The sequence below is a fragment of the Anser anser genome, assembly GCF_964211835.1.
Source record: "Anser anser genome assembly, chromosome: 8".
Classification (NCBI taxonomy): Eukaryota; Metazoa; Chordata; class Aves; order Anseriformes; family Anatidae; genus Anser; species Anser anser.
The window spans coordinates 2,741,656-2,753,208 of NC_139728.1; positions in this window are offsets into that span (position 1 = coordinate 2,741,656).

Below are 11,553 nucleotides of genomic sequence, written 5' to 3' on the forward strand. Positions count from 1 at the left end.
TTGCAAAAAAGTGATAGATGAATAAATGAATAAGTATGTTGTTTAAATACAAGTCTTTAGTTTAAGGTATAAGTGTATTGTTTAGGTACAAGTCTTAAATAAATTTAATTCAACAGAAAAGTCCTGCTCCTACCTGCACTCTTACTTTTGTATGTCAGTCCCTATAACAGCTTTATCTTCAAAGAAAAGCAAGGAAATGTTTCATTAAAACCAGAAGGCGGTGTCTGTGACTCTAAGGAAAGCTTAGGTGTTCCCAGAACCTGAAAACTGCTCTAGAGAAGCTGTGGAAGAGCAAAGAGCATTTCTGATAGCTGGAGTGGAAGAATTGCTGGGCACATGAAAATATCAGCTCCATCTCAGGGATTTTTGATGCCCTTATTTAAAGACTGAAACAGTACTGAATTGTACTGATAAATTTGGATGACCTTTTAAGCCATTTTTATTATGATCTAATTTGTCATTTTCCTAAGCATGCTAAGAAATTTGTCAGTTTTTGTTATATGTTTCATAATTTTCCTTTAGCCACTCCACAAACATTATGGTCCCTTGATTATAAAGCCAAGGAAATCTGCTTGGTTTTTTTTTGTTTTGTTTTGTTTTGTTTTAAGTCTGCAGAAGTAGAGATTGCACTCAGACCTTGTGGCATTAACTGCTTCAAATCCCTGTTAAAAATCTCTCCTAGTGTGCTGAAATCTCAACTTTCAACATCCTGTCACTGAATTTCGTTATCATTTTACTAAAGTAGGAAACCCTTTATTGTCAATTTTCTTATAAAGGATTTCTGAAGAACTTGAACTCATTTTGCAGAACATGGTTTCTAACTATTAAATCTTTCTATCATTCTTCTTTTAACATTCCAGTCAGAGTTCAGCATTCTTCTTGAAACACGGCTAGCAGAATTAGGTAATCTATTCCCCATAACAGTTGCACTCATTCACAAACACAGAGGAAGTTTAAATCTCTTTAGACCTACTCTGGAACCCTATATGGAGTTCCTAGGATCACGTTATCCATTTTAGCTACAGGCTTGCTATCAGAGTTAATATTCATCTATTCATCTGATTATCCAACACGACTCCCAACATCTCTTCAGCACCAGAAGTTTTCAGGATAGTGCCTTAATCTTATGAATTTCAATTTTCCTAAACATGACCCTGCATATGAGAATATTAAAATGAATATTGGTTATGAAAAACAGTCTGCTAACGTTCCAGATCACCCCATGACAGTGAACTGTAGTCTTTGCTTTTTTTAAAAAAAAAAAAATAAAAAAAATCCTTGTGTTCTTGAGTTGGCTTTTTGTAAGTTTGGTTCTTAATGAAGACATCAATGGAAATAATACATCAACTCTATTAGATTTCCCAAAAGAAGCATCAAATGAATGCGATGAAATATTTTCCATTTATTGGTACTCACTATATCACCTTCCTTTAATGCATTATTAGACCTTTTATCAGCCTACTCAACATTTTCCCTGGAACAGATGTTAGGCTGACAAGCCAAAAATTTTCTGGGCTATACTATTTCTCTTCTAATACCATCGTACATTTCATTGAGGAATTTTAAGCTATACTATATGCTACAGTTTACATCAGTAACTTTTGTGAAAGACTGCATTTCTGCTTATTGTACTAGAGAATGGCAAAGATAAAACTATTCCTCTCCATTCAAGAGAAAATGACATCTGCAAAGGAAAGAAACCACAGCCAGGGCTTTAAGACTTTGTGAAAGGGGCTATTACTCTCTTCAAATACCATAGGAATTCAGCATGAAAGTAATATAGTCCGTCAGAAGCCAATAGAAACTCTGTCAAGCTTTAATATGATGTAGTAGATGTATAAACCACCTCTTTCCTGTGTAGCATTACTCATTTTTCATTTACTGCCAGACTATGAAGACTAATTTTGATCCCTCATGGTGCTGGGGAAAAAACAAAACAAAACAAAACAAATCAACTCTTCTTCAAAATGCTGTCAACTTATTCTTTCCTTCTACATCAGAAGTTTCTATTGCTTTTCTAAGGCAATGAAGATAAGTTGTAAATTGCTAGCATTTATTATTATTATTATTGAATGGAACAAAGAAGAATTTGCAACAACATTATTTTCCCAGTCAGTATATTAATCCTAAACTAAGAATTGTTTGATCAAGATAACTATATAGGAAGGTATCGACAGTTGAATCAGATGTTTTTAGATTCAGTTGCTTTCATTTAGTTTCTGTTTTTAAAAGGTGCCATGGATTAAAAAATTGAAGAGTACAAAAGGCCACTTCTTATAATATGATTTAATGTATACAGTCTTCCTATTACATAATAGCACATAAAAATCTCAATCATTGAATACCGTACTGTTGTTTTAGCACTTAGCTCTACTGGGTTTGAATTATCATAATTGCAAGTCAAGAAAAAAAATTAAGATTCAGTTCCTTAGAACTAAAGAAAGCAGTTTGTCACTTCTGAATTGCACAGTGGGCCACTGCAAAAGTATATTTGCATCATTTAAGCTTAGAGGAATACTACAAAACATTTCTAATTAAGAATTTTCATGATATGCAGAATTCCAAAGGGGAATAGAGAAATAGAGATCTTCAGCTGTTCCTACACAATATATTATTCTTAATGTTATACTTTCAAACCAGAATTTTAAAATTAAACAAAAAAAAAAAGCCTGATTAGACAACTGCTTTGTAATTAGGTAGATTGGAGGTGGATGGCATCAGAGACTTTCTGTAAACTTTTAAAACAATATTAACCCAGGCAGACTAACAACTTAATCTATAGATAAATGAAAATGCATGGCAGGTCTGAAACTCTTTATTTCGAATCCCGCATTCGCTTCGAAAGACGTGGCACCTTGTTTATGAGTTGTTGTAAACCTTTTCATTACTGAGAAGGAACCACTTATTCAGAAAGACTAAATGGCAAAATAATTGAATAATCAAAGATGTATAAACCAAAGAATCAAAATAATCCTTATCCCACTTTCATGCCTGTAACTGAGCATATCTAGGAACTAGAAGTAACTAAATTAGAGTAGGCAGTCATTGTCTCAATAGCTAGGAGTGTTTCTGTAAACCAGACCAGTTTGCTTGCCAATCACTCAAAAGGTCAAGTACAAAAATTAAAAGCAAAACTAGATCTAAGAGGTTAATCTGGACAATGATATTGTAGGATTCATTCACAGGGTGAAGATAGGACTATGTAAAAAAATATAAAATAAAGTGGATCTGAAAGTACTGATTTAGCACAGGAGGATTTGTCTCAGTCTCTAGTATATTTGTCTTTCATAAAAAATGTTTTTGACAAGCTGTACTACAGATAGCTTTTACCTACAGGAATTAGAAAACCGTAAGAGAATCACTACTTCAAAGGAAATGTTGATTGGAGAGTTTAAAGTAATATTCTAGAAGAGAAACAAGAAGAATTCAGTCAAGATGTTGATTCAAAATTCTCTTTTGAAAGCTCTGTGTGAGAATAAAATCCTCATTGCTTCAGTCATGCTTATGATCTTTCAAAGTCTGTCCTGTATATCTATTATTGTATTATTCATGTTGCTTTCAAAACTGGCATTTAATTTTACTCAGAGTCCTACACCACAAGCATTATACAGCCATTATTGACAAGACAACCCAAGGGACAGGTATGCAAGGAATATTTTCAGAATGTCCTATGAGTGCTTAAAGGTGCTCTAAGGATTTAACAATTTCTTAGGCCAGGGACACTTAAAGCAAGGGATTCAAACTGTGGTCAGATTTGTTAGTAGCCTGTCACTGCAGACTGTGCACACTGAGACCTGGCACCCTGGAGAACAGGACCTTCCTCACCAAACACAGACAGAGGTAGACAGATTGGCTCAGGGTTTATAGGATTAATAAAGGATAGGAGAAAGACTGAGTATTAGGAGATCGTCTAAGTGGGAGGAGGAGGTGGAGGAGGCTGAGACCCGCACAAGTGTTTTTTTTGGAAAACAGACTGTCAGTTTGGTGAAAGTACCACGTGACCACTCAAGTGTTGCTGTCAGTTTTGCTAAAGCTGCCACAATAACAAGGCAATTAAGGCAAAAGGCTGCAGTCAAAGGAATTAGGACTTGGAAGAAGATTTATTTTCAATTCCCTAGCAGGAGCCATTGAACAGATCCATTCTACTACCAGCATCATCGATTATAATTTCTACTTTGCATATGGTATCACAAAACAGGCAGTGTTAGCTCAGCCCTTGCCAATGCAGTTAGTGCAAGCATGTGGCACTCACACAGCTCTGAAAATCCCCAACACACACCTTCACGTGTTTTTCAGGACGGGTCCCCAGATTGCTATCTGAACGTTGCCAAACATAGCTAAGCATAGTTAAGTGTTTGGTCATAATGTACAGAAGTTGTTCCTTTTCTGGTCTATATTGCACATCTTGAGAATTCACACAAAATGTATAAGTTCTGTTGTTGTTTTTAACCTAGCTTCAGAAATTCAGTAATCAGCTCTGCCAGTAAGAGGAACTTTTTTCTGAAGTTCTCTGGGGGCAAATGAATACAAAGCCATTTGCTGCCTCTGTCAAGAACAGGTATTCCTCAAGACATCTCTTAACTGCAAAAGTTATTTAACTTGTGTTGGTAGCAGGGTACTCTTAAAAAAAATGCAAAAAAGTTTTTTATTATTATTACTATTCCAACTGTTTTGCTACAATCAATATTCAAAATAGGAAACTGAAATCATGGTTTGCCAATACTTCCAGATACTTACAGAATTATGAAATGAGTGAAGGGCTGAGAGACATTGTAATACATGACTATATGATTAATAAGCATGAAGTTCTCTAGAGGTGATCAACACATTAAATGAAACTGTGAAATGAAATAAATTCCATGCACTCATACTGGTAGAAAGAATAATTTCAGAATAATATGACCTTGATGTAGGACATTTCTTGGGACTAAGGAGAGCTAAGGTCCCTCAGCTACATTTAAGCTGTCATTTCCTTCAGATATATCATTAGGTCCCCAAAAGTGCCTCTCTGCTAGCTGGAGGTCTAAACTGATGTTATTGAAGTTGTTTAATCTATCTAACTTCAGCTCTTCAATTTCTAAACTACCACATTAAACAACTCAGCAATAAATCTGTGCAACAGTTATGACAACTTCTGATTAAAATCCTGAGCTGAATTAGCCAAAATAAATAAGAGAACAGACCAATTAAATATATCTAGATCATCTTTATTTATTTAAGCTATTAGAATACCCTGTGAAAGGAGAAATTACCTGACAAGCCTCTTTCCCAGATTAACTCTATGCCTCAAAACCCATTCCAAAAAGTCATTTCACCTACAGGCAAAATGCAGTAGTCATATTTTCAAAATTAAAAATGTTTTGCTAAAAGCTATAGATGGTTAAAATAGCATCCATCTGCAGACTTTGCAGGCCATCAGCCTTCAGGTGCATTTGGACAAGATCTCCTATCCAACCAAAGATCCTGCTTGCTAGACCAATGAGAAATATATGAAGACACCCTTCACAAATCACATCTGATTTGGAAGTGCCGTGAGCTGCACATTAGCTCAACTTTCCTGATGACGCTCAGTAAAGAACTTGTTCATAGCTGAGAAGATACAACAGTAAAAGAGCCTTTATATTCCCCAAAATATTATTTCATATAACCTGCAGCCAGATTAGTGTTTGCATTATTCATGAATTATAATAAAATATTAACCTTTGATCTGCCAAAAGCATTTGAAAGACCTACAAAAAAAAAAAAAGTGGTTTCCCACATTGTGTTAAATAGTCTCTAAAGATAAGTTTACATATAACAGTGAAACTTATCTAACAGCTTACCACCACTTCCTTTTCTTCATACTCCTCCCTCCTCTTTCCCTGTTTTCCCCCCTCGTTTGCATTTTCCAGTAGCCAAACAGTTCCACCCTCTACCATCTTCCTTTACCGTAGTTTGGCACTTATCAGACTTCTCTGGGCAGTGATATTACTCACTAGCTCAGCAACAGCCACTTTTTTTTGCTTGGTTAGTTCCCTGCCAGCTTAGTGAGCTGATAGCTAAATTAGCTAAATAAGCTGTGGGAGTGCATGTTCAGGAGAAAAAGAGAGAGAGAGAGAAGCAGGATGCCTCTTCTGAACACCATGCAGTGTCTATTCAGAATTCTCATGTAATTTTACCCTAAATAACTACCAAGCAAGCAGTATAATATTACTTAGATGATCCAGTTCAGATTTAAGTGAAAAGAAGGAACATAACATCTTTCTGCTAAGAAAACATAGCTATGAAACAGGTCTAAAATCCCGACAATCAAAATAAATCTTCAGAGAATGATATAGGAATTATATTCCCATTCCATATATTCCATGTTAAACTAAGATTTTTTTTTTGTTCCTATTTAATAATCATCGCTCCGAGATAAGGGGTTAACTAAACAGGGTGCTGTGAGAAGCAAAAGTTAAATGTTTGAATGATGAAAAATCTAAGATGGTGACATACTCTCCCAGGCATCTGGATGACTAGTCAGCTTCAGCTCCTTGAACTGCATCACTCAGTATTCCACTTGGTAGGCTCCAGCCATTCAGTCAGAATCCATGTTATTCAGATGACCTACTAGCACTGCAAACAAACAGGGGACAGCTGGAGTTAACAGTCTGAATGACTGACAAGTTGCAAGTTTTCCTCAGCCACTGCTACCAAATAACAAACCTCAGAAGGGAAAAAAAAAAAAAAAAGTCTGCCTCACTGAAGAAAATAGGCCCATTTTTGCAAAAAGAGTTATCTGCAATAAATAATATTATCAGCCTTGCTAACTAACATTTTGCATAATCTTATGTTTTTTCCCCATTAATACTCGGAAGGGCTTACACAAAACACATTGAACGGAGATATTTTTTGCCCACCCACAGCACAGGACAGTGAATATCAGAAAGCACAGGAAGGATTGCCAGAGTCTGAAGTCATCATGTTTTCACTGCAGTTTCAAGTTTCAGATAAATAGCTAAGCATACATGCTTATTATATCCGTCAGCGTAAGAGGTCTCAGACGCTGGAACACTGTGGTGAGGCAGGCCTGAGGCTTGCAAGATGGCGGCGTTCATCCAGTCACTCACTGCTGCCAAGAGCCACATTTCCTCCATCCTTCCCCTCTCTCTGTTCATCTCCAGCCAGAATCCCGCTCCCTCTTACCCACTAGTGCTACTGTTCCTCCTAGCTCTCAGCAAGCCTATTCAACTCACTGGCATAGCAGACTTTCATGAATTTGGGGTTGCAGGTATTTTGTTTTGTTTAATTATTTTCCTAACAGATTAGCAAATTCAATGCGTTCACAGACTAGCCAGAGGAAGGAAAGTGGCTGGAAAACATGTCTGGAAGCGTGGGTGGAGAAAGCAGTAATTCCTCCTTGCCTTGCTGAGAGCCATCAGACAAGGTTAATCCAGTCTTGCAGAACACTCAAGCTCTGGTATTCAGGGTAGACCTCGCTACAGGCACAGGCTGGCTAGGCAGCTTCCCAGGGGAGCAGAGCTCTGCCCATGCCTCAGGAGATGGGAATCAACTGTTGTAACCTACACAGCTTCCACTCTTCAGCAAAGATTGGTCATTAGAGGTACTTGTTGAATGGCTTCACTATCACCTGTCTCCCTTAGCTGCAGAAGAAAGGCTCTTCCCTAAGGGATTCCTATGTCAGCTTTGCTTTCTAGAGCAAGTCATCTGTATGTTCAGCGTTTCCACCAGCAGCATTGTGCTCTGAACACAGCTCTTGTGAACATGAAGTGTTTGCAAAAATATCTGCAAGGCCCTAGTTTTGCTCTGCTGTCCTTCTGAAACCTGTTAGTCACAAACACCACCGTTTACTGTTCTCTCTGTGTTCTCCAAATGTTTTGGCAAACAAAAATCAGAAGAATATGTCATCCAGTTTACATTACTATGGACAGCAACATACCCGTGTGGGTTTTACTTTCCACAGGATTGGCCTTGGTCATGGGATATTTGGTTTCACTTAATTAAACCAACTAAACTACATAACTAAAGCTAGTTTTCAGAGCCCTGCTAAAAATTCCCCCCACAGTTGGCTGGGTAGGATTTAGATCTCTGCACTATTCTTAGACATGCATATCTGCAGCAACTGGAAAATGCTAGGTTGCAATCGATGCATTCCACAACATGTTTAAGGCTGTGACCCTGAGTACTTCAAATTGTGGTTTCATTTATTTCAGTTTACAAAAACAAACACACACACAACTATCAGTTATTTAGGCACCTGAACACATTCTGTTAAGAATCTCACATTCAGTATCACCACAGTAATTAAACTTAAATTAAACAATTCATGGAAGTGTAATCTTTAACTGAGAAACAACACAGTGAAAATTGCTTTGGAAACCTCCCACATTCAGAATTTCATAAAACACTTCCAATATACACAAAGCCAAGAACTGACAAGAGTCTGGGAACATGAAATAGGCTACAAAAGCATGTTTAACTTACTAAAAAACAATCAGACTGACAAATTTCATGGTGTAATTTTAGAAAATGGGGGCAAGGTGAATCATATTTAGCTAAATAGCATTTATAGATTAGCTCCATTATGCATATAGTTTATACACGTGCATATAATTTTTCTAGTGTGGAAGAGAAAGCTGAGACTATGCTGTGTTTTAAGAACTTCTCTCTAATATTGAAAGATATCTGTCAAGGAAACCTATTATAAAATATGATTAAAATAATCAATGTTTTTAAAACAATTGAAGGCAATGACCAACAGCTGTCTCTTTAGTTTGATTTCTAAAGACTTTATATATTCACAGCTATTAATAGCAACAGGAAGGGAGTTGTACCAACAGAAACATAATACTTCAAGGCTTTTCCTCCCAGAGGTTCAGGGTGTGTGCCTACTCAATCAAGGTAAAATTTAGCTTCATTAACACTGTAAGAACAGGAGTATTTGGACTTTTTTTCCTTCAGTGAGAGGACCCAAGAAATTCATTGTTAATTCATTTACCTATGTGGTAGGTAAATTTTTTCAAGTATTGCTTTGCCAAAAATGGCCTCCAAGTCAACAATTTAATCCCTCTTGAGAGCTGGCAGAGGCTTTGTTATGAACTTCCTCTAGGATCCTAGAAATGTACACAACTCATTTTTATATAATTTCTATAACGTTGTATAATTTTCTGGAAGGATATGGTTTTGTTCTTCTCCTTTTTCACCTTATTTTACCACATGCCTGCAAGTATACAAATTAATATAATCTGTATTACGACTGAAGTATAAAAGAAAGCATCCTTAACTGTTATTTACCTGATGATGACCATGCAATCCCACATGCTAAACAGGCCATTAGATTAAGATTTAGTGACCAAGAGAAGCTAAAATAGAAAATTGTGGAAGAAAAACAAGCTATTTTCTTTACTAACTGCTAATAGTTTTTGTGTATTTTTATATATGTATGCACACACACATTTACATGCCTACACATATTTAGATATATAACATAACATTCTAGGGATACTTTAACTTCCTTTGTCTATGTTATTCTCACTTTAAAGTTTTTTTCCCCTTTACAAACACACTTTTCCATGAAACACCTATCAGTTTAGCTCAGAATTTATGATTTGATGGATGCATGACAACATTATTTATAATACTAAAGAGATCAGGTTAAAGTGAAACAGATGTAATGGGTGTTGCTACTGGCTAGCATCCTTTTCCTATGTAAGTTTTCCATCACTAAGAAGTATACGTTTTATGCTTTTAAACCAGATAATACCACCACATTGAGCCCCCGAAGAGTCTAGCTGGATACATCCAAGACAAAAGCTATTTGCTGCTTACTGTGCAACATTAATACACTGTTGAGTGAACCAGCTGGAAGTAGTTTGCAGAGTAATGGTGGAAACCACCTTCAGCTTTGAAGGCATTAAACTAGCCTTTGACTAAGACAAATGAACCTCATATCTTTTGGGAATGCTGTGAAATAGCATACAGCCAACAAGAAAGTTTCTAACAAAACAGTTTTGGGAAAAACTGCCCAAATATTTTAGTTGTCTATTTATACATATTTCATCTAGAATAAACACAAGTTTTCAGATTTTCAATTTTTCTATTTCTTGTTGGCATATTTCTCACTTTTAAAATGCAAAATCTTGGTTCTGTCTGTTGAAGAGACCACTCCTCATTCAACAGAAGCATCTCAGATACCAGGGCTTTGGGTTAATTTACAGCAGGCTGTGGTAGGCATTTTCAGTGAGGGACCTTCAATAAAATTTATCTCCTCTCCATTCCTCTGCTGTCAGAAGTTCAAGAGTAGATGCAGACAGATGCATAGCAGCAATGCAGTGTAAGAATACAAATTTAACTTTAATACTGAGTAAGAGGCCCCTTTTGTGCTCCTAAAAAACAAAAACAACAACAAAAAAAAAACAACAGCTACAGAAGTCAGCTCATCAAGAAGCAAAATAATCAGACAAGTTAAGATATACAAAATGGTGAGTCATGAACTTAGTAACCATGCTTTCCAGAAAGTATAGGCTATGTTTTCAACTAGTAACCGTCTATCAATGCCATTTACTTCAAACTAACTTTTTCACGTATTTTTTTCAAAAGGTGAAGGCTTCTAGCTGTTTACCTGTAATGAGATGTTTGTTCCTAGAAAGAATTTTTACTACAACAATAATCTATAATTCACTATACAGGTATTACCCTAGGTTATTTTATTATTATTATTATTATTATTCTAAGGAAATCAGTGTGACAAATAAATCTGAGCATGGTTTTGCTTGTAGAGAATAGCCCTGGACAGCTGCTATGGTTATGAAATGACAGGATTTCTCTGCACCAATATTCAGACTTTGCTCTAGAAATGGACAGCAGAATTTGTACTTCCAGATATGAAAGTGCTTCTGAGGTCCTACTTCTGGATTTTTGTTGAAGATATTCCATTCTTCTAAGTTTTAACCCACTTTTGTGTATTACTTCATCATGCAAGCATTTCACCACATGCTTTTGATTCTCATTATTACTCCTGTATTAGGTATCCAGCACAAAATAGAAGTGAACAAAGGAAGTAATGCCAAAAAATACAACTTGTATTGCATAGTTAGTCATATAACGAACAGGTTCTGCATGACTCTAACAAAGGAAAAATATACAGTTGCCAATTATGGAAACAGGTTAACAAATTATTCTTCCAGTTGTTTTTTTTGTTTTGTTTTGTTTTTTGTTTTTTTTTTTTGCGGGGGGGGGGCTTTAGGTTGCAGAATAGGTAAATAGTTTCCTCTGGATATGTTGCTGGCAGGCAAGTTCTGAAAACCTTGTTCCAAGAATCCTGAAAACAGACTGAAAACACAGCTGTTCAGATTCACTGATCTGACGACAAGACACTGGAGATACTCCTATTGGTGAAGCAGGCTCAAGGGGCAGACAGAGTGACAGCTGGTCCATTTCTTCTCTTGTCCATAAATCCCATTTCAAATAGGATTAAGATAACTGGAAAACAACCTACTGACTGGACAACAAATCCTTCCTAGCAAGAGGATATATATGATTTAAACAATTTAAAACATTTTAAGTGGGCTT